We start from the raw sequence: 22,500 nt of genomic DNA, 5'->3' as shown, positions 1-22,500 counted from the left end.
CTTCGGGACCAACGCATCACCGGAAGACAACCGCCAAACATCGAAAGAGTCGCGATGCTCCGCAACCTACGTGCAAAGCGGTCGCACACCGGGTAAGGGAGTGAGAGCCCCAAACATAGCTGGGCGAGGCGCTCACTCCGCTCTTTAATATCTCGTTAATACCGCCAAGGAAATGGCACAAGCACACACACACAAGCATCCTCGGAAGAGGACAGTTCGAGTGACAGGTCAAATCCAAGAGTTCCGAAGACTACCTCCAGGAACAATCGGGAACAAGACCGATTACAAGTCGTCGAGTCTGTTACTGGGCGAACACGAGATGCGCACAGGAAATCGATCAGCCCTCACAATGGCCCAAGGCCAGAGATCGGACTGCTACGATTTACCCCAACAATCATCGTGCCACTCTTCGCAGAGAGGTGATAGACGCCAACGAGCCCGCGCATAGCAATCGAGGTGTAAAAAGGGCGTTGAAGGCAGGAAGCCTGGACGAAAGAGGCTACGAGGTCACCTCGAAGCGGTCTAAGAATCGGGCGCACTTGGGGCGACTACCAGTGCCAACCCCTTATCCCGCGGTGCGTCCGACACACAGAAATTTCCAAGGCGGCCAAGGAGCCTCCCCGCATAGCAATCGGGGTGTGAGGTTACGGATGCAGCATTGATAGCAATCGAGGTGTGAGGCGAAGGATGCAGAAGTGAGAGCCGAGGGATGTAGCAGAGATAGCAATCGGGGTGTGTGATGCAGAAGAGATAGCAATCGAGGTGTGCGGTGGGAAGGGCCCAGCAGCCAGAATGCATGAAGCGACGGATGAAGCAGTGATGACAACCGGGCTGTGAGGAGAGGAGGGATGCAGCCAAGAAAGCAATCAGGGCTCGAGGCAAGGGATGCATCAAGGATAGCAATCATGTTGTGAGGCGAGATTCCAAAGGCTAAACGTGAGAGGCTGCAGGGTCGACTCAGAGAGGTCTATGCATGTGAGAGGCTGAAAGCAAGGTCGACTCGGAGCGGTCTATGCATCGGGCGCGCTTGGGGCGACTACCAGTGCCAACCCCTTATCCCGCGACGCGTCCGACAAAGAGAACGTTCCAAGGCGGCAGAGGAGGTTACCAGCCGAAGGATGCAGTAGCAATAACAGGTATAGTTCCGCGGCGGCCGAGAAGACTCACCGCATAGGAATCGGGATGCGAGGCGAGGGATGCGGCGGGAAGGCCCCGACGGCTAAACGGAAGAGGCTGCAGGGCCGCCTCGGAATGGTCCAAGCATCGGATGCGATTGGGACGACTACCAGTGCCAACCCCTTATCCCGCGATGCGTCCGATACACAGATAGTTCCAAGGCGGCCGAGGAGCCTCACCGCATATCAATCGGGGTGCGAGGCGAGGGATGGGGCGGGAAGGCCCCAACGGCTAGACGGAAGAGGCTTCAGGGCCACCTCGGAATGGTCCAAGCATCGGACGCGCTTGGGGCGACTGCCAGTGCCAACCCCTTATCCCGCGATGCGTCCGATACACAGATGGTTCCAAGGCGGCCGAGGAGCCTCACCGCATAGCAATCGGGGGTGCGAGGCGAGGGATGGGGCGGGAAGGCCCCAACGGCTAGACGGAAGAGGCTTCAGGGCCGCCTAGGAATGGTCCAAGCATCGGACACGCTTGGGGCGACTACCAGTGACAGCCCCCTATCCCGCGATGCGTCCGATACGAAGATGGTTCCAAGGCGGCCGAGGAGCCTCACCGCATAGCAATCGGGGTGCGAGGTGGGGGATGCGGCGAGATGGCCCCAACGGCTAGACGGAAGAGGCCACAGGGCCGCGTCGGAATAGTCCAAGCATCGGACGCGCTTGGGGCGACTACCAGTGACAACCCCTTATCCCGCGATGCGTCCGATACGAAGATAGTTCCAAGGCGGCCGAGGAGCCTCACCGCATAGCAATCGGGGTGCGAGGTGGGGGATGCGGCGAGATGGCCCCAACGGCTAGACGGAAGAGGCTGCAGGGCCGCCTCGGAATAGTCCAAGCATCGGACGCGCTTGGGGCCACTACCAGTGACAACCCCTTATCCCGCAATGCGTCCGATACGAAGATAGTTCCAAGGCGGCCGAAGAGCCTCACCGCATAGCAATCGGGGTGCGAGGTGGGGGATGCGGCGAGATGGCCCCAACGGCTAGACGGAAGAGGCCACAGGGCCGCCTCGGAATAGTCCAAGCATCGGACGCGCTTGGGGCGACTACCAGTGACAACCCCTTATCCCGCGATGCGTCCGATACGAAGATAGTTCCCAGGCGGCCGAGGAGCCTCACCGCATAGCAATCGGGGTGCGAGGCGAGGGATGCGGCGAGATGGCCCCAAAGGCTAGACGGAAGAGGCTGCAGGGCTGCCTCGGAATAGTCCAAGCATCGGACGCGCTTGGGGCGACTACCACTGCCAACCCCTTATCCCGCGATGCGTCCGATACACAGATAGTTCCGAGGCGGCCGAGGAGGTGGGGGATGCAGCGAGATGGCCCCAACGGCTAGACGGAAGAGGCTGCAGGGCCGCCTCGGAATAGTCCAAGCATCGGACGCGCTTGGGGCGACTACCAGTGACAACCCCTTATCCCGCGATGCGTCCGATACACAGATAGTTCCGAGGCGGCCAAGGAGCCTCACCGCATAGCAATCGTGGTGCGAGGTGGGGGATGCGGCGAGATGGCCCCAACGGCTAGACGGAAGAGGCTGCAGGGCCGCCTCGGAATGGTCCAAGCATCGGATGCGCTTGGGGCGACTACCACTGCCAACCCCTTATCCCGCGATGCGTCCGATACACAGATAGTTCCAAGGCGGCCGAGGAGCCTCACAGCATAGCAATCAGGGTGCGAGGCGAGGGATGCGGCGAGAAAGCCCCAACGGCTAGAGGGAAGAGGCTTCAGGTCCGCCTCGGAATGGTCCAAGCATCGGACGCGCTTGGGGCGACTACCAGTGACAACCCCTTATCCCGCGACGCGTCCGATACACAGATAGTTCCAAGGCGGCCGAGGAGCCTCACCGCATAGCAATCGGGGTGCGAGGCGAGGGATGCGGCGAGAAGGACCCAACGGCTACACGGAAGAGGCTTCGGGGCCGCCTCGGAATGGTCCAAGCATCGGACGCGCTTGGGGCGACTACCAGTGACAACCCCTTATCCCGCGACGCGTCCGATACACAGATAGTTCCAAGGCGGCCGAGGAGCCTCACCGCATAGCAATCGGGGTGCGAGGCGAGGGATGCGGCGAGAAGGACCCAACGGCTACACGGAAGAGGCTTCGGGGCCGCCTCGGAATGGTCCAAGCATCGGACGCGCTTGGGGCGACTACCAGTGACAACCCCTTATCCCGCGACGCGTCCGATACACAGATAGTTCCAAGGCGGCCGAGGAGCCTCACCGCATAGCAATCGGGGTGCGAGGCGAGGGATGCGGCGAGAAGGACCCAACGGCTAGACGGAAGAGGCTTCGGGTCCGCCTCGGAATGGTCCAAGCATCGGACGCGCTTGGGGCGACTACCAGTGACAACCCCTTATCCCGCGACGCGTCCGATACACAGATAGTTCCAAGGCGGCCGAGGAGCCTCACCGCATAGCAATCGGGGTGCGAGGCGAGGGATGCGGCGAGAAGGACCCAACGGCTAGACGGAAGAGGCTTCGGGTCCGCCTCGGAATGGTCCAAGCATCGGACGCGCTTGGGGCGACTACCAGTGACAACCCCTTATCCCGCGACGCGTCCGATACACAGATAGTTCCAAGGCGGCCGAGGAGCCTCACCGCATAGCAATCGGGGTGCGAGGCGAGGGATGCGGCGAGAAGGACCCAACGGCTAGACGGAAGAGGCTTCGGGTCCGCCTCGGAATGGTCCAAGCATCGGACGCGCTTGGGGCGACTACCAGTGACAACCCCTTATCCCGCGACGCGTCCGATACACAGATAGTTCCGAGGCGGCCGAGGAGCCTCACCGCATAGCAATCGGGGTGCGAGGCGAAGGATGCGGCGAGAAGGACCCAACGGCTAGACGGAAGAGGCTTCGGGTCCGCCTCGGAATGGTCTAAGCATCGGACGCGCTTGGGGCGACTACCAGTGACAACCCCTTATCCCGCGACGCGTCCGATACACAGATAGTTCCAAGGCGGCCGAGGAGCCTCACCGCATAGCAATCGGGGTGCGAGGCGAGGGATGCGGCGAGAAGGACCCAACGGCTAGACGGAAGAGGCTTCAGGGCCGCCTCGGAATGGTCCAAGCATCGAACGCGCTTGGGGCGACTACCAGTGACAACCCCTTATCCCGCGACGCGTCCGATACACAGATAGTTCCGAGGCGGCCGAGGAGCCTCACCGCATAGCAATCGGGGTGCGAGGCGAGGGATGCGGCGAGAAGGACCCAACGGCTAGACGGAAGAGGCTTCAGGGCCGCCTCGGAATGGTCCAAGCATCGGACGCGCTTGGGGCGACTACCAGTGACAACCCCTTATCCCGCGACGCGTCCGATACACAGATAGTTCCGAGGCGGCCGAGGAGCCTCACCGCATAGCAATCGGGGTGCGAGGCGAGGGATGCGGCGAGAAGGACCCAACGGCTAGACGGAAGAGGCTTCAGGGCCGCCTCGGAATGGTCCAAGCATCGGACGCGCTTGGGGCGACTACCAATGACAACCCCTTATCCCGCGACGCGTCCGATACACAGATAGTTCCGAGGCGGCCGAGGAGCCTCACCGCATAGCAATCGGGGTGCGAGGCGAGGGATGCGGCGAGAAGGACCCAACGGCTAGACGGAAGAGGCTTCAGGGCCGCCTCGGAATGGTCCAAGCATCGGACGCGCTTGGGGCGACTACCAGTGACAACCCCTTATCCCGCGACGCGTCCGATACACAGATAGTTCCGAGGCGGCCGAGGAGCCTCACCGCATAGCAATCGGGGTGCGAGGCGAGGGATGCGGCGAGAAGGACCCAACGGCTAGACGGAAGAGGCTTCAGGGCCGCCTCGGAATGGTCCAAGCATCGGACGCGCTTGGGGCGACTACCGTTGCCAACCCCTTATCCCGCGATGCGTCTGATACACAGATAGTTCCGAGGCGGCCGAGGAGCCTCACCGCATAGCAATCGGGTTGCGAGGCAGATTATTGGGAAGGGAACCCCCTGGGATGCGGCTCAAGCAGTGCCCAAAGGGACTGGAATGCGGAATCACATCGAGAGACCCAAATGCTATACGAGGGCTCAAATCGAATTATCGATTTGGCCACGACATGGACGCATCGGAACGACTACCTTTGCCGAACCACTCGCAATTGCATCCATACCGAAACCAATAGACATTTCCGTTAGAGCCCTCGCATAGCATTCGGGAATCTCGCATGCCCCTCTAAATCGACCAATGCTGGCGCTCAATGAAAATCCGAGCGCTACCACCGTTCGAGCGCCAGCATTGGTCGAGTTAGAGGGGCACGGGGGAGAATGCTCCAGTCAACACCTCCCCTATATAAGTTATTTGTCCGATTCTCGCACAACCGTAGTCTGCCTCGTCGAATCAAACAACGGTCCCAGATTCCGACTTCCGTTCCGTAGAGACCCAAAAGCTAGATGGAGGCTCGCAAGAAAGAGAGTCGGCGCATAGCAATCGGGTTTCTCGAACGTTTAGGGACCGAGCTCACTTGCGGATAGGGCAAAATCCGCCAAGCAACCCAAAAGCTAGACGGGGGCTCGAATCGAATCGCCTAGGCGGCCACAACAACGACGTGTTGGATCGACTACCAGTGCCAAACCATTCAGCAAGACTAGTCTGTGTCGAGGCCGGATAGAGATTCTCAGAGAGCGCCCGCATAGCATTTAGGAGACCTGCCGCGTCCCTCACACTCGACAAATGGTGGTGCACGTTTATAAATCCGAGCGATCCCAACCCTTTCAAGCACCAACATCGGTCGAGATAGAGGGGCACGGAGGGGGCTGCGTGAGACAACACAGTCCCCTATATAAGTTATTTGTCCGATTCTCACACATCCGAAGAATGGTCATCAAATCGGACAACAGCCCAAACTTCCGACTTCCGTCCCAGAAAGCCCAAGAGCTATCTAAAACGTTCATGGCCGGAACTCGATCGCGGCTATACCAGTCCGCCAAGCAACCCAAAAGCTAGACTGGAGCTCTAGTCGAATCACCTCTGTGGCCATTGCAAGGACGTGTTGGAGCGACTACCATTGCCGAACCATTCCGCAGGTCGAGTCCATACCAAGGCCGCATAGAGATTCACGATGAGCTCCTGCATAGCAATCAGGAGACTTGCCGTGTCCATCACAATCGATAAATCCTGGTGCAAGATTTTTGCATCCGAGCGCTCCAACCAGTCGAGCACCAGCATCAATCGACATAAACGGGCACGGGGGGAGGATGCTCGAGAACACTACCTCCCCTATATAAGTTATTTGTCCGATTCTCAAGCAGCCGAAGTCTGGTCATCGAATCGGGTCAAAGACCACAACTTCCGACTTTACCCACAATGCAAGTCATCGAATCGAACATCGGCCCCCGAGTCGGACTCCATGCGTATGTCAGGTCATCGGACCCAAATTCCGCCTTCCTGCGCATGGCGGGCCATCAATATCAACTCGGTCATCGGACCCAAACTCCGCCTTTTTGCGTATGGCACGCCTTCAAATCGGTCATCGGACCCAAATTCCGCCTTCCTGTGCATGGCGGGCCATCAACATCAACTCGGTCATCGGACCCAAATTCCGCCTTTCTGCGCATGGCACGCCATCAACTCGGTCATCGGACCCAAATTCCGCCTTCCTGCGCATGGCAGGTCATCGGACACAAATTCAGACCTCGCCAATATGCCTACGTATCGAATCGGTCATCGGACCCAACTTCCGACTTCATCCATACTGTAGGGTCTTTGAGGTTGGCGCGGTGCGCTCAACCCAGGGAGTCGACCCATCGAAGCATACACCTCCCCTATATAAGCTATTTGTCCGATTCCCACACCTGTGTAGTTTGCACCTCTGACCAGGACATCGACCCCAACTTCCGAACTCGACTGCAACGACGGCACCAGCGCCTTGGTGCGCACCTTGCGACGCACAGTCCCAACATTCGCCTTCCTGCACATGGCAGGTCATCGGACCCAAATTCCGACCTCGCGAGTATGCCTACATATCGAATCGGTCATCGGACCCAACTTCCGACTTCATCCATACCGTAGGGTCTTTGAGGTTGGCGCGGTGCGCTCAACCCGGGGAGTCGACCCAACGAAGCATACACCTCCCCTATATAAGCTATTTGTCCGATTCCCACACCTGTGTAGTTTGCACCTCCGATCAAGACATCGACCCCAACTTCCGAACTCGCCTCCAACGACCGAACCAGCGCCTTGGTGCGCACCTTGCAACGCACAGTGCCAACATTCGCCTTCCTGCACGTGGCAGGTCATCGGACCCAAATTCCGACCTCGCGAGTATGCCTACATATCGAATCGGTCATCGGACCCAACTTCCGACTTCATCCATACCGTAGGGTCTTTGAGGTTGGCGCGGTGCGCTCAACCCGGGGAGTCGACCCAACGAAGCATACACCTCCCCTATATAAGCTATTTGTCCGATTCCCACACCTGTGTAGCTTGCACCTCCGATCAGGACATCGACCCCAACTTCCGAACTCGACTAAAAAGACCGCACCAGCGCCTTGGTGTGCACCTTGCAACGCACAGTGTCAACATTCGCCTTCCTGCACATGGCAGGTCATCGGACCCAAATTCCGACCTCATGAGCATACCTACTAATCGAATTGGTCATCGGACCCAACTTCCGACTTCATCCATACCGTAGGGTCTTTGAGGTTGGCGCGGTGCGCTCAACCTGGGGAGTCGACCCATCGAAGCATACACCTCCCCTATATAAGCTATTTGTCCGATTCCGACACCTGTGTAGTTTGCACCTCCGCTCAGGACATCGACCCCAACTTCCGAACTCGCCTGCAACGACCGAACCAGCGCCTTGGTGCGCACCAAAAGTGCGCACTTTTGGAGGGCACTTTTGTGCGCTCCAAAGGTGCGCACTTTTGGAGGGCACTTTTCTGCGCTCCAAAGGTGCGCACTTTTGGAGGGCACTTTTTGGAGGGCACTTTTCTGCGCTCCAAAGGTGCGCACTTTTGGAGGGCACTTTTTGGAGGGCACTTTTCTGCGCTCCAAAGGTGCGCACTTTTGGAGGGCACTTTTTGGAGGGCACTTTTCTGCGCTCCAAAGGTGCGCACTTTTGGAGGGCACTTTTTGGAGGGCACTTTTCTGCGCTCCAAAGGTGCGCACTTTTGGAGGGCACTTTTTGGAGGGCACTTTTCTGCGCTCCAAAGGTGCGCACTTTTGGAGGGCACTTTTCTGCGCTCCAAAGGTGCGCACTTTTGGAGGGCACTTTTTGGAGGGCACTTTTCTGCGCTCCAAAGGTGCGCACTTTTGGAGGGCACTTTTTGGAGGGCACTTTTCTGCGCTCCAAAGGTGCGCACTTTTGGAGGGCACTTTTTGGAGGGCACTTTTCTGCGCTCCAAAGGTGCGCACTTTTGGAGGGCACTTTTGTGCACTCCAAAGGTGCGCACTTTTGGAGGGCACTTTTCCTGTGCTCCAAAGGTGCACACCTAGGTGAGCACCTTCGACCACACCTTGTAGCACACCAAACTCTGACTTTCGACTTCATCCGCAATGCAGGGTCTTTGAGGTTGGCGCAATGCGCACAACCAGGGGAGTCGACCCATCAAACCCAACACCTCCCCTATATAAGCTATTTGTCTGATTCTCATACATGCGTAGCCTGCAGGAGCAATTAGGACATCGACCCCAACTTTCGGCTTCTAAACGAAAACAAGGTCTTTGAGGTTGGTGTAATGCGAACAACTAGGGGAGTCAACCCATCAAACCCAACACCTCCCCTATATAAGCTATTTGTCTGATTCTCATACATGTGTAGTCTACAGGAGCAATTAGGACATCGACCCCAACTTTTGACTTCTTAACGAAAACAAGGTCTTTGAGGTTGACGTAATGCGCACAACCAGGGGAGTCGACCCATCAAACCCAACACCTCCCCTATATAAGCTATTTGTCCGATTCTCATACATGTGTAGCCTGCAGGAGCCATTAGGACATTGACCCCAACTTTTGACTTCTTAACGAAAACAAGGTCTTTGAGGTTGGCGTAATGCGCACAACCAAGGGAGTTGACCCATCAAACCCAACACCTCCCCTATATAAGCTATTTGTCTGATTCTCATACATGTGTAGCCTGCAACAACGATTAGGACATCCACCCCAACTTCTGAATTCGTCTGCGTTGACCGCACCAAAGGTGCACGCCTTGGTGCTCACCAAAATCCGACTTCCGACTTCTTCTGCTATGCGGGGTCTTTGAGGTTGGCGCAGTGCGCACAACCAGGGGAGTCAACCCACCGAATGCAACACCTCCCCTATATAAGCTATTTGTCTGATTCTCATACATGCGTAGACTGCAGCAATGATTAGGACATCCACCCCAACTTTTGACTTCTTAAACAAGACAGGGTCTTTGAAGTTGGTGCAGTGCACACAACCAGGGGAGTCGACCCATCAAACGCAACACCTCCCCTATATAAAGCTATTTGTCCGATTCTCATACGTGTAGTCTGCAGCAGCGATTAGGACATCGACCCCAACTTCCGAATTCGTTTGCATTGACCGCACCAAAGGTGCACGCCTTGGTGTGCACCCTGGAGTGCACTTTGGTGCTCACCTCGGTGCACACTTTGGTGTGCACCTCGGTGTGCACCAAAGGTGCGCACCTTGGAGCGCACCAAAGGTGTACACTTTGGAGCGCACCACATAGGGTCTTTGAGAGGTTGGCGCAGTGCGCACACCAAGGTGGGTGTTGAGGTGCGTGCCGAGGTGGGTGGGTGCTAGGGTGCGCTCCATGGTGGGTGCCAGGGTGGGTGCGTGCTAGGGTGGATTCCAAAGAGGGTCATAGGGTGGGTGCCAAGGTGGGTTGGTGATATAGTGGGTTCAAAGGTGGGTACTAGGGTGGGTTCCAAGGTGGGTCACAAGTTGGGTGCCAGGATGCGTGGGTGTTAGGTTGGGTGCCAAGGTGGGCTCCTGCGTGGGTGGGTGCTAGGGTGGGTTTCAAGGTGGACGCGAGGGCGGGTGCCAAGGTGGGTAACAAGTTGGGTGTTAGGATGGGTGAGTGCTAGAGTGGGTGCCAAGGTGGGTGGGTGCTAAGGTGGATGCCAAGGTGGTTCACAGGGTGGGTGGGTTCTAGGGTGAGTTCCAAGGTGGGTCACAGGTTCAGTGCTAGGGTGGGTGTCAAGGCGGGTGTCGAGGTGCCTGGGTGCTAGGGTGTGGATGCCAATGTGGGTCATAGGGTGGGTACTAGGGTGGGCTGCAATGTGGGTGCCAAGGTGGGTAACATGCTCGGTGGGTTCTAAATTGGGTGCCAGGGTGGGTGTGCACCCACCTTGCCCGAGGTGGGTGCCAAGGTGCCAGTGTGGGTGGGTGCTAAGGTGGATGCCAAGGTGGGTGAGAAGGTGGGTGATAGGTTGAGTGGTAGGATGGGTGGGTGCCAAGATGGGTCACAGGGTGGGTGCAAGGGTGGGTAGGTGCTAGGGTTGGTGTCAGGGTGGGTGGGTGCTAGGTTGGGTTCCAAGGTGGGTGCGAGGGTGAGTGTCAAGGTGGGTCACAGGTTAGGTGCTAGGATGGGTGAGTGCTAGGGTGCAAAGGTGCCAGGGTGGGTGCTAGGATGGGTCGATGCTAGGGTGAGTGGCAAGGTGGGTCCACAAGTGTCAAGGTGGGTGCCGAGGTGGGTGCCAAGTCGGCGACTGCTATGGTGGATGCCAAGGTGGGTCACGGGGTGGGTGCCAAGTTGCTAGGTTGGGTTCCAAGGTGGGTGCCAACGTGGGTGCTAGGGTGCGTGGGTTAAAGGGTGTGTCACAACGTGGGTGCCAGGATGGGTGCGCACCCACACTGGCCAAGACGGGTGCGGGTGCAAGGTTGGGTTCCAAGCCCGGTCACAGGCTGGGTGCTAGGATGGGTGGGTGCCAAGGTGGGCACCAGGGTGGGTGCACCCACCCTGGCCAAGGTGGGTCACGGGGTGGGTCCTAGGGTGGGTAACGGGGTGGGTACTAAGGTGCGTGCCAAGGTGGGTCATAGGGTGGGTGCCAAGGTGGGCACCAGGGTGGGTGTGCACCAACCCTAGCCAGGGTAGGTCACGGGGTGGTTGTCGGGGTGGGCGTCAAGGAGCCAAGGTGGGTGGCAAGTAGCCAAGTTGCGTGCCAAGGTGGGTGTCGGGGTGGGTGCCAAGGATCCAAGGTGGGTGCCAAGGAACCAAGGTGGGTGTCTGGGTGGGTGCCGAGGTGGGAGCCAGGGTGGGTCCCAAGGTGAGTGCAAAGGTGGGTGCCAGGGTCAAGGTGAGTGCCAATGTGGGTTCCAAGGTGCCAGGGTCAGGGTGAGTGCCAATGTGGGTTCAAAGGTGCTAAGTTGGGTGCGAGGTTGGGTGCGAGGGTGGGTGGGTGCCAAGGTGTGCTAGGTGGAAGCCCGGGTGGGTCGGCATCCCATGGGTGTCGAGTTGGGTGCCTGATGGGTGCTTCTTGTCAAGTTTTAGTCGTCGGGACTCATTTCGAGCCTTAGAGGTCGTTTCTTGTCCGGTTGCCCTGTCTTCGACCTGGGAACCCAATTTTGGTCCTCGGGTCCCATTTTTTTTTGTCTCGCATCCCACTTTTGGCCTGTGGCCTTTTCGGGGTCGATTCTCGTTTTGGGCATCAGAGCATGTTTCTTCTCCTAAAACCCAATATTTGTTTATTAAGTCTCGGAACACATTTTTGTTCTCGTGGACCCATCATGGGTCTTGGAACGCATTTGTGGTCCTTGGGTCCCATTTTGCATCCCGAAACTTGTGTTTTGGTGCTTGATCCCTATTTTGGGTGCCCACCTTGCACCAAGTGCGCACCCGGGGCAAACCGAGCGCCTTGGTGCACCGGGGCAAGATCGAGCGTGCACCCGAGGCGCCCCGAACATGCACCAAGGTGCACTCGGCCCACATGTGAGCGCAGGTCGTTGCGCCCGAGGTGGTGTGTGGGCACCGCGTTGCAGACGGGACACTGCACGCACACGACGCCCCCTCCAGGTGCACGCACGTAGGCCGGGCCGGGTGCACACCCGACGCCCTAGCAAGGTGCGCGCACCCGGGCAGGGCTCACACTTGGCGAACGGGGCGCACTTCGCGAGGGAGGGTGTGCACCTCGACGGGGGTGGGTGGCCGGGGTGGATTCGCACGTGGGTCGCGGTTTGCTAAGTACACACTGCGACAAGCTCATAACGGGTGCGATCATACCAGCGTTAGTGCACCGGATCCCATCAGAACTCCGCAGTTAAGCGCGCTTGGGCCGGAGTAGTACTGGGATGGGTGACCTCCCGGGAAGTCCCGGTGTTGCACCCTTTTTTAGTTTTTCGCCGGGCGTCGCAATGCTATTTGAATAAACCTTTTGCCCGTTTGCGTTCTCGTCGGGGCCGGGCCGGGCCGGGGTGCGCTGCCCGCACTACCGCGCGCGCGGGGGCGACACCGAGCGCGCACCCGAGGCGCCCCGAGCACACAGGCCACGGTGCAACCCGGGCGTTGTGCGCGCACCCCGGTGCGCCCGAGGTGCTGCGCGCGCACCCAGGTGAAATCGGTGTGCACCTCGGCCAGTGCGCGCTCGGTCGAGTCGCGCACGTTGGCCAAGGTGCACGGTGATGTTTCTTACTCTAAGGTTCCGCACCAGACGCCCGGGACAGGTGAGCGAAGCTGGGCGGGGCCGGGTGCGCGGCCGGGGCAGGTGCACGCAGCTGGAGAGAGCTTTGGAGCACACTTCGGAGCGCACCAATGATGCGCTCCATTCAAAAGTTTCCTGAAAAGGCAAAAAAAGTTGAGATTATAGAATTTCCCACTTGAGAGATTGTAAAAAAAAAAAATTTAAAATGAAGGAAACGCGGGTGCCAAGGTGTGCGCACCAAGGCGCCCACCCTGGCGAAGGTGCACGCAAGGTGCGCACCCGAGGCAAACCGGACAATTAACCCAACTTTCGACTTCGCGCGCACCTTGGAGCGCACTTCGGAGCGCTCCTTGGTGCGCACCAATCTTGGGCACCTCGGAGTGCACCATGGCGCCCACCAAGGTGCGCACCCGGGGCAAACCGAGCTCCGACTTCGTGCGCACCTTGGAGCGCACGAAAGGTGCGCACCATGGCGCCCACCAAGGTGCGCAGCCCAGCCAAGGCGTGCGCATCAAGGTGCGCACCCTGGCGAAGGTGCGCACCCGGGGCAAACCGAGCTCCGACTTCGTGCGCACCTTGGAGCGCACAAAAGGTGCGCAACCCAGCCAAGGTGTGCGCACCCCGGTCAAACCGAGCTCCGAATCGTGCGCACCAGAGGTGCACGCCATCGTGCGCACCTTGGAGCACACTTCGGAGCCCTCCTTGGTGCGCGCCGATGTTGCGCACCTCGGAGCGCACCCGGGGAAAACAATGCAATTAACCCGACTTTCGACTTCGTGGGCACCTCGGAGCGCTCTCGGGTTCGCACCTCGGAGCACACCGAGGTGCGCACCTTTGATGCGCTGCCTTCACCAATTTCCAGAAAAGGCAAGAAAACATTGAGAAGGTGTGCGCACCGAGGTGCCCACCCTGGCGAAGGTGCACGCGAGGTGCGCACCCGGGGCAAACCGGGCTCCGACTTCGTGCACGCCGCACCTTGGAGCACACTTCGGAGCGCTCCTTGGTGCGCACCAGGGCGCGCAACCCAGCCGAGGTGCCCACCCCGGCGAAGGTGCACGCGAGGTGCGCACCCGGGGCAAACCGGGCTCCGACTTCGTGCACGCCATGGTGCCCACCGCGGCGAAGGTGCACGCGAGGTGCGCACCCGGGGCAAACCGGGCTCCGACTTCGTGCACGCCGCACCTTGGAGCACACTTCGGAGCGCTCCTTGGTGCGCACCATGGTGCCCACCAGGGCGCGCAACCCCGCCGAAGGTGCACGCGAGGTGCGCACCCGGGGCAAACCGGGCTCCGACTTCGTGCACGCCGCACCTTGGAGCACACTTCGGAGCGCTCCTTGGTGCGCACCATGGTGCCCACCAGGGCGCGCAACCCCGCCGAAGGTGCACGCGAGGTGCGCACCCGGGGCAAACCGGGCTCCGACTTCGTGCACGCCATGGTGCGCACCGCGGCGAAGGTGCGCACCCGGGGCAAACCGGGCTCCGACTTCGTGCACGCCGCACCTTGGAGCACACTTCGGAGCGCTCCTTGGTGCGCACCAGGGCGCGCAACCCAGCCGAGGTGCCCACCCCGGCGAAGGTGCACGCGAGGTGCGTACCCGGGGCAAACCGGGCTCCGACTTCGTGCACGCCGCACCTTGGAGCACACTTCGGAGCGCTCCTTGGTGCGCACCATGGTGCCCACCAGGCCGCGCAACCCAGCCAAGGTGTGCGCACCAAGGTGCACGCGAGGTGCGCACCCGGGGCAAACCGGGGTCCGACTTCGTGCACGCCGCACCTTGGAGCACACATCGGGGCGCTCCCGGGTTCGCACCGGCGTTGCGCACCGTGGTGGGCACCTCGGAGCACACCAAGGTGGGCAGCGAGGTGCGCACCTTTGATGCGATGCCTTCACTAATTTCCATAAAAGGCAAAAAAAAAACGAGATTTTAAAATTTCCGTTTTGAAAGATAGTGAGAAAAAGGGAATGCTGGTGCCATCTTGAGCCCGCCCTGGTGCGCAGCCCAGCCAAGGTGTGCGCACCAAGGTGCCCACCCTGGCGAAGGTGCGCGCCCGGGCAATTAACCCAACTTCCAACTTCGCGCGCGCCAGGGTGGGAGCGCACCCAACAACCGGGCCTGGGAAGAGCCAATGCGAGAAACCCCACCAAACGCTCTGACAAAAAAAGAGGGGGCGCTCCAGTAACCCCGCTTCGGAGCGCACCCTGGGCAAACCCAGCCAAGGTGCCCACCCCGGCCAAGGTGCAGGCGAGGTGCGCACCCGGGGCAAACCGGGCTCCGACAACGTGCACGCCGCACCTTGGAGCACACTTCGTAGCGCTCCCGGGTGCGCACCTCAGAGCACACCAAGGTGGGCAGCGAGGTGCGCACCTTTGATGCGCTGCCTTCACTAATTTCCAGAAAAGGCAAAAAAAAAAGGAGATTTTAAAATTTCCGTTTTGAAAGATAGTGAAAAAAACGGAACGCGCGTGCCATCTTGAGCCCGCCCTGGTGCGCAGCCCAGGTAAGGTGCCCACCCTGGCAAAGGTGCGCACCCGGGCAATTAACCCTACTTCCGACTTCGTGCGCGCCAGGGTGGCAACCGGGCCTCGGAAGAGCCAATGCGAGAAACCCCACCAAACGCTCCGACAAAAAAAGAGGCGGCGCTCCAATAACCCCGCTTCGGAGCGCAGCCGGGGCAAACCCAGCCAAGGTGCCCACCCCGACGAAGGTGCACGCGAGGTGCGCACCCGGGGCAAACCGGGCTCCGACAACGTGCACGCAGCACCTTGGAGCACACTTCGAAGCACTCCCGGGTGCCCACCGGCGTTGCGCACCGTGGTGGGCAGCGAGGTGCGCACCTTTGATGCGCTGCCTTCACTAATTTCCAGAAAAAGGCAAAAAAAAATGAGATTTTAAAATTTCCATTTTGAAAGATAGTGAAAAAAAAGGAACGCGGGTGCCATCTTGAGCCCGCCCTGGTGCGCAGCCCAGGCAAGGCATGCGCACCAAGGTGCCCACCCGAGGTGCACACCCGGGGCAAACCGGGCTCCGACTTCGTGCAGGCCGCACCTTGGAGCACACTTCGGAGCGCTCCTTGGTGCGCACCATGGTGCCCACCAGGGCGCGCAACCCAGCCAAGGTCTGCACACCAAGGTGCCCACCCCGGCGAAGGTGCACGCGAGGTGCGCACCCGGGGCAAACCGGGCTCCGACTTCGTGCACGCCATGGTGCCCACCGCGGCGAAGGTGCACGCGAGGTGCGCACCCGGGGCAAACCGGGCTCCGACTTCGTGCACGCCGCACCTTGGAGCACACTTCGGAGCGCTCCTTGGTGCGCACCATGGTGCCCACCAGGGCGCGCAACCCAGCCAAGGTGTGCGCACCAAGGTGCACGCGAGGTGCGCACCCGGGGCAAACCGGGGTCCGACTTCGTGCACGCCGCACCTTGGAGCACACATCGGAGCGCTCCCAGGTTCGCACCAGCGTTGCGCACCTTTGATGCGCTGCCTTCACTAATTTCCAGAAAAGGCAAAAAAAAACGAGATTTTAAAATTTCCGTTCTGAAAGATAGTGAAAAAAACGGAACGCGGGTGCCATCTTGAGCCCTTCCTGGTGCGCACCCCAGGCAAGTTGTGCGCACCAAGGTGCCCACCCTGGGGGAGGTGCGCGCCCGGGGCAATCCGGGCTCCGACTTCGTGCACTGCATGGTGCCCACCAAGGCGCGCAACCCAGCCAAGGTGCCCACCGCAGCGAAGGTGCACGCGAGGTGCGCACGCGAGGTGCACACCCGGGGCAAACCGGGCTCCGACTTCGTGCACGCCGCACCTTGGAGCACACTTCAGAGCGCTCCTTGGTGCGCACCAGGGCGCGCAACCCAGCCGAGGTGCCCACCCCGGCGAAGGTGCACGCGAGGTGCGCACCCGGGGCAAACCGGGCTCCGACTTCGTGCACGCCATGGTGCCCACCGCGGCGAAGGTGCGCACCCGGGGCAAACCGGGCTCCGACTTCGTGCACGCCGCACCTTGGAGCACACTTCGGAGCGCTCCTTGGTGCGCACCATGGTGCCCACCAGGCCGCGCAACCCAGCCAAGGTGTGCGCACCAAGGTGCACGCGAGGTGCGCACCCGGGGCAAACCGGGGTCCGACTTCGTGCACGCCGCACCTTGGAGCACACATCGGGGCGCTCCCGGGTTCGCACCGGCGTTGCGCACCGTGGTGGGCACCTCGGAGCACACCAAGGTGGGCAGCGAGGTGCGCACCTTTGATGCGATGCCTTCACTAATTTCCATAAAAGGCAAAAAAAAAACGAGATTTTAAAATTTCCGTTTTGAAAGATAGTGAGAAAAAGGGAATGCTGGTGCCATCTTGAGCCCGCCCTGGTGCGCAGCCCAGCCAAGGTTTGCGCACCAAGGTGCCCACCCTGGCGAAGGTGCGCGCCCGGGCAATTAACCCAACTTCCAACTTCGCGCGCGCCAGGGTGGGAGCGCACCCAACAACCGGGCCTGGGAAGAGCCAATGCGAGAAACCCCACCAAACTCTCTGACAAAAAAAGAGGGGGCGCTCCAGTAACCCCGCTTCGGAGCGCACCCTGGGCAAACCCAGCCAAGGTGCCCACCCCGGCCAAGGTGCAGGCGAGGTGCGCACCCGGGGCAAACCGGGCTCCGACAACGTGCACGCCGCACCTTGGAGCACACTTCGTAGCGCTCCCGGGTGCGCACCTCAGAGCACACCAAGGTGGGCAGCGAGGTGCGCACCTTTGATGCGCTGCCTTCACTAATTTCCAGAAAAGGCAAAAAAAAAAGGAGATTTTAAAATTTCCGTTTTGAAAGATAGTGAAAAAAACGGAACGCGCGTGCCATCTTGAGCCCGCCCTGGTGCGCAGCCCAGGTAAGGTGCCACCCTGGCAAAGGTGCGCACCCGGGCAATTAACCCTACTTCCGACTTCGTGCGCGCCAGGGTGGCAACCGGGCCTCGGAAGAGCCAATGCGAGAAACCCCACCAAACGCTCCGACAAAAAAAGAGGCGGCGCTCCAATAACCCCGCTTCGGAGCGCAGCCGGGGCAAACCAAGCCAAGGTGCCCACCCCGACGAAGGTGCACGCGAGGTGCGCACCCGGGGCAAACCGGGCTCCGACAACGTGCACGCAGCACCTTGGAGCACACTTCGAAGCACTCCCGGGTGCCCACCGGCGTTGCGCACCGTGGTGGGCAGCGAGGTGCGCACCTTTGATGCGCTGCCTTCACTAATTTCCAGAAAAAGGCAAAAAAAAATGAGATTTTAAAATTTCCGTTTTGAAAGATAGTGAAAAAAAAGGAACGCGGGTGCCATCTTGAGCCCGCCCTGGTGCGCAGCCCAGGCAAGGCATGCGCACCAAGGTGCCCACCCGAGGTGCACACCCGGGGCAAACCGGGCTCCGACTTCGTGCAGGCCGCACCTTGGAGCACACTTCGGAGCGCTCCTTGGTGCGCACCATGGTGCCCACCAGGGCGCACCCGAGGCAAACCGGGCTCCGACTTCGTGCACGCCGCACCTTGGAGCACACATCGGAGCGCTCCCAGGTTCGCACCAGCGTTGCGCACCTTTGATGCGCTGCCTTCACTAATTTCCAGAAAAGGCAAAAAAAAACGATATTTTAAAATTTCCGTTCTGAAAGATAGTGAAAAAAACGGAACGCGGGTGCCATCTTGAGCCCTTCCTGATGCGCAGCCCAGGCAAGTTGTGCGCACCAAGGTGCCCACCCTGGCGGAGGTGCGCGCCCGGGGCAAACCGGGCTCCGACTTCGTGCACTGCATGGTGCCCACCAAGGCGCGCAACCCAGCCAAGGTGCCCACCGCAGCGAAGGTGCACGCGAGGTGCGCACCCGAGGTGCACACCCGGGGCAAACCGGGCTCCGACTTCGTGCACGCCGCACCTTGGAGCACACTTCAGAGCGCTCCTTGGTACGCACCAGGGCGCGCAACCCAGCCAAGGTGCTCACCCCGGCGAAGGTGCACGCGAGGTGCGCACCCGGGGCAAACCGGGCTCGGACTTCGTGCACGCCGCACCTTGGAGCACACATCGGAGCGCTCCCGGGTTCGCACCAGCATTGCGCACCTTTGATGCGCTGCCTTCACTAATTTCCAGAAAAGGCAAAAAAAAGAAAAAAATGAGATTTTAAAATTTCCGTTTTGAAAGATAGTGAAAAAAACGGAACGCGGGTGCCATCTTGAGCCCGCCCTGGTGTGCAGCCCAGGCAAGTTGTGCGCACCAAGGCACCCACCCTGGCCAAGGTGGGTCACGGGGTGGGTCCTAGGGTGGGTAACGGGGTGGGTACTAAGGTGCGTGCCAAGGTGGGTCATAGGGTGGGTGCCAAGGTGGGCACCAGGGTGGGTGTGCACCAACCCTAGCCAGGGTAGGTCACGGGGTGGTTGTCGGGGTGGGCGTCAAGGAGCCAAGGTGGGTGGCAAGTAGCCAAGTTGCGTGCCAAGGTGGGTGTCGGGGTGGGTGCCAAGGATCCAAGGTGGGTGCCAAGGAACCAAGGTGGGTGTCTGGGTGGGTGCCGAGGTGGGAGCCAGGGTGGGTCCCAAGGTGAGTGCAAAGGTGGGTGCCAGGGTCAAGGTGAGTGCCAATGTGGGTTCCAAGGTGCCAGGGTCAGGGTGAGTGCCAATGTGGGTTCAAAGGTGCTAAGTTGGGTGCGAGGTTGGGTGCGAGGGTGGGTGGGTGCCAAGGTGTGCTAGGTGGAAGCCCGGGTGGGTCGGCATCCCATGGGTGTCGAGTTGGGTGCCTGATGGGTGCTTCTTGTCAAGTTTTAGTCGTCGGGACTCATTTCGAGCCTTAGAGGTCGTTTCTTGTCCGGTTGCCCTGTCTTCGACCTGGGAACCCAATTTTGGTCCTCGGGTCCCATTTTTTTTTGTCTCGCATCCCACTTTTGGCCTGTGGCCTTTTCGGGGTCGATTCTCGTTTTGGGCATCAGAGCATGTTTCTTCTCCTAAAACCCAATATTTGTTTATTAAGTCTCGGAACACATTTTTGTTCTCGTGGACCCATCATGGGTCTTGGAACGCATTTGTGGTCCTTGGGTCCCATTTTGCATCCCGAAACTTGTGTTTTGGTGCTTGATCCCTATTTTGGGTGCCCACCTTGCACCAAGTGCGCACCCGGGGCAAACCGAGCGCCTTGGTGCACCGGGGCAAGATCGAGCGTGCACCCGAGGCGCCCCGAACATGCACCAAGGTGCACTCGGCCCACATGTGAGCGCAGGTCGTTGCGCCCGAGGTGGTGTGTGGGCACCGCGTTGCAGACGGGACACTGCACGCACACGACGCCCCCTCCAGGTGCACGCACGTAGGCCGGGCCGGGTGCACACCCGACGCCCTAGCAAGGTGCGCGCACCCGGGCAGGGCTCACACTTGGCGAACGGGGCGCACTTCGCGAGGGAGGGTGTGCACCTCGACGGGGGTGGGTGGCCGGGGTGGATTCGCACGTGGGTCGCGGTTTGCTAAGTACACACTGCGACAAGCTCATAACGGGTGCGATCATACCAGCGTTAGTGCACCGGATCCCATCAGAACTCCGCAGTTAAGCGCGCTTGGGCCGGAGTAGTACTGGGATGGGTGACCTCCCGGGAAGTCCCGGTGTTGCACCCTTTTTTAGTTTTTCGCCGGGCGTCGCAATGCTATTTGAATAAACCTTTTGCCCGTTTGCGTTCTCGTCGGGGCCGGGCCGGGCCGGGGTGCGCTGCCCGCACTACCGCGCGCGCGGGGGCGACACCGAGCGCGCACCCGAGGCGCCCCGAGCACACAGGCCACGGTGCAACCCGGGCGTTGTGCGCGCACCCCGGTGCGCCCGAGGTGCTGCGCGCGCACCCAGGTGAAATCGGTGTGCACCTCGGCCAGTGCGCGCTCGGTCGAGTCGCGCACGTTGGCCAAGGTGCACGGTGATGTTTCTTACTCTAAGGTTCCGCACCAGACGCCCGGGACAGGTGAGCGAAGCTGGGCGGGGCCGGGTGCGCGGCCGGGGCAGGTGCACGCAGCTGGAGAGAGCTTTGGAGCACACTTCGGAGCGCACCAATGATGCGCTCCATTCAAAAGTTTCCTGAAAAGGCAAAAAAAGTTGAGATTATAGAATTTCCCACTTGAGAGATTGTAAAAAAAAAAAATTTAAAATGAAGGAAACGCGGGTGCCAAGGTGTGCGCAGCCCAGCCCACCCTGGCGAAGGTGCACGCAAGGTGCGCACCCGAGGCAAACCGGACAATTAACCCAACTTTCGACTTCGCGCGCACCTTGGAGCGCACTTCGGAGCGCTCCTTGGTGCGCACCAATCTTGGGCACCTCGGAGTGCACCATGGCGCCCACCAAGGTGCGCACCCGGGGCAAACCGAGCTCCGACTTCGTGCGCACCTTGGAGCGCACGAAAGGTGCGCACCATGGCGCCCACCAAGGTGCGCAGCCCAGCCAAGGCGTGCGCATCAAGGTGCGCACCCTGGCGAAGGTGCGCACCCGGGGCAAACCGAGCTCCGACTTCGTGCGCACCTTGGAGCGCACAAAAGGTGCGCAACCCAGCCAAGGTGTGCGCACCCCGGTCAAACCGAGCTCCGAATCGTGCGCACCAGAGGTGCACGCCATCGTGCGCACCTTGGAGCACACTTCGGAGCCCTCCTTGGTGCGCGCCGATGTTGCGCACCTCGGAGCGCACCCGGGGAAAACAATGCAATTAACCCGACTTTCGACTTCGTGGGCACCTCGGAGCGCTCTCGGGTTCGCACCTCGGAGCACACCGAGGTGCGCACCTTTGATGCGCTGCCTTCACCAATTTCCAGAAAAGGCAAGAAAACATTGAGAAGGTGTGCGCACCGAGGTGCCCACCCTGGCGAAGGTGCACGCGAGGTGCGCACCCGGGGCAAACCGGGCTCCGACTTCGTGCACGCCGCACCTTGGAGCACACTTCGGAGCGCTCCTTGGTGCGCACCAGGGCGCGCAACCCAGCCGAGGTGCCCACCCCGGCGAAGGTGCACGCGAGGTGCGCACCCGGGGCAAACCGGGCTCCGACTTCGTGCACGCCATGGTGCCCACCGCGGCGAAGGTGCACGCGAGGTGCGCACCCGGGGCAAACCGGGCTCCGACTTCGTGCACGCCGCACCTTGGAGCACACTTCGGAGCGCTCCTTGGTGCGCACCATGGTGCCCACCAGGGCGCGCAACCCCGCCGAAGGTGCACGCGAGGTGCGCACCCGGGGCAAACCGGGCTCCGACTTCGTGCACGCCGCACCTTGGAGCACACTTCGGAGCGCTCCTTGGTGCGCACCATGGTGCCCACCAGGGCGCGCAACCCCGCCGAAGGTGCACGCGAGGTGCGCACCCGGGGCAAACCGGGCTCCGACTTCGTGCACGCCATGGTGCGCACCGCGGCGAAGGTGCGCACCCGGGGCAAACCGGGCTCCGACTTCGTGCACGCCGCACCTTGGAGCACACTTCGGAGCGCTCCTTGGTGCGCACCAGGGCGCGCAACCCAGCCGAGGTGCCCACCCCGGCGAAGGTGCACGCGAGGTGCGTACCCGGGGCAAACCGGGCTCCGACTTCGTGCACGCCGCACCTTGGAGCACACTTCGGAGCGCTCCTTGGTGCGCACCATGGTGCCCACCAGGCCGCGCAACCCAGCCAAGGTGTGCGCACCAAGGTGCACGCGAGGTGCGCACCCGGGGCAAACCGGGGTCCGACTTCGTGCACGCCGCACCTTGGAGCACACATCGGGGCGCTCCCGGGTTCGCACCGGCGTTGCGCACCGTGGTGGGCACCTCGG

General features: G+C 60.7%; 2 non-coding genes across 2 annotated transcripts; both read left to right on the top strand.

Moving 5' to 3' along the window:
• The first annotated feature begins 12,313 nt into the window (after nucleotides 1–12,313).
• Nucleotides 12,314–12,432, top strand: LOC131865617 (5S ribosomal RNA). Its single transcript, XR_009364336.1, has one exon. It is a non-coding gene; the product is annotated as a 5S ribosomal RNA (ribosomal RNA).
• A 7,797-nt stretch (nucleotides 12,433–20,229) lies between these two features.
• LOC131865616 (5S ribosomal RNA) lies at nucleotides 20,230–20,348 on the top strand. Its single transcript, XR_009364335.1, has one exon. It is a non-coding gene; the product is annotated as a 5S ribosomal RNA (ribosomal RNA).
• Nucleotides 20,349–22,500: the final 2,152 nt, after the last annotated feature.

This window comes from Cryptomeria japonica, unplaced genomic scaffold, assembly GCF_030272615.1.
Source record: "Cryptomeria japonica unplaced genomic scaffold, Sugi_1.0 HiC_scaffold_115, whole genome shotgun sequence".
Taxonomy (NCBI): domain Eukaryota; kingdom Viridiplantae; phylum Streptophyta; class Pinopsida; order Cupressales; family Cupressaceae; genus Cryptomeria; species Cryptomeria japonica.
Note: the sequence above shows the minus strand (reverse complement) of the source record. Positions and strands in the feature narration are given on the sequence as shown.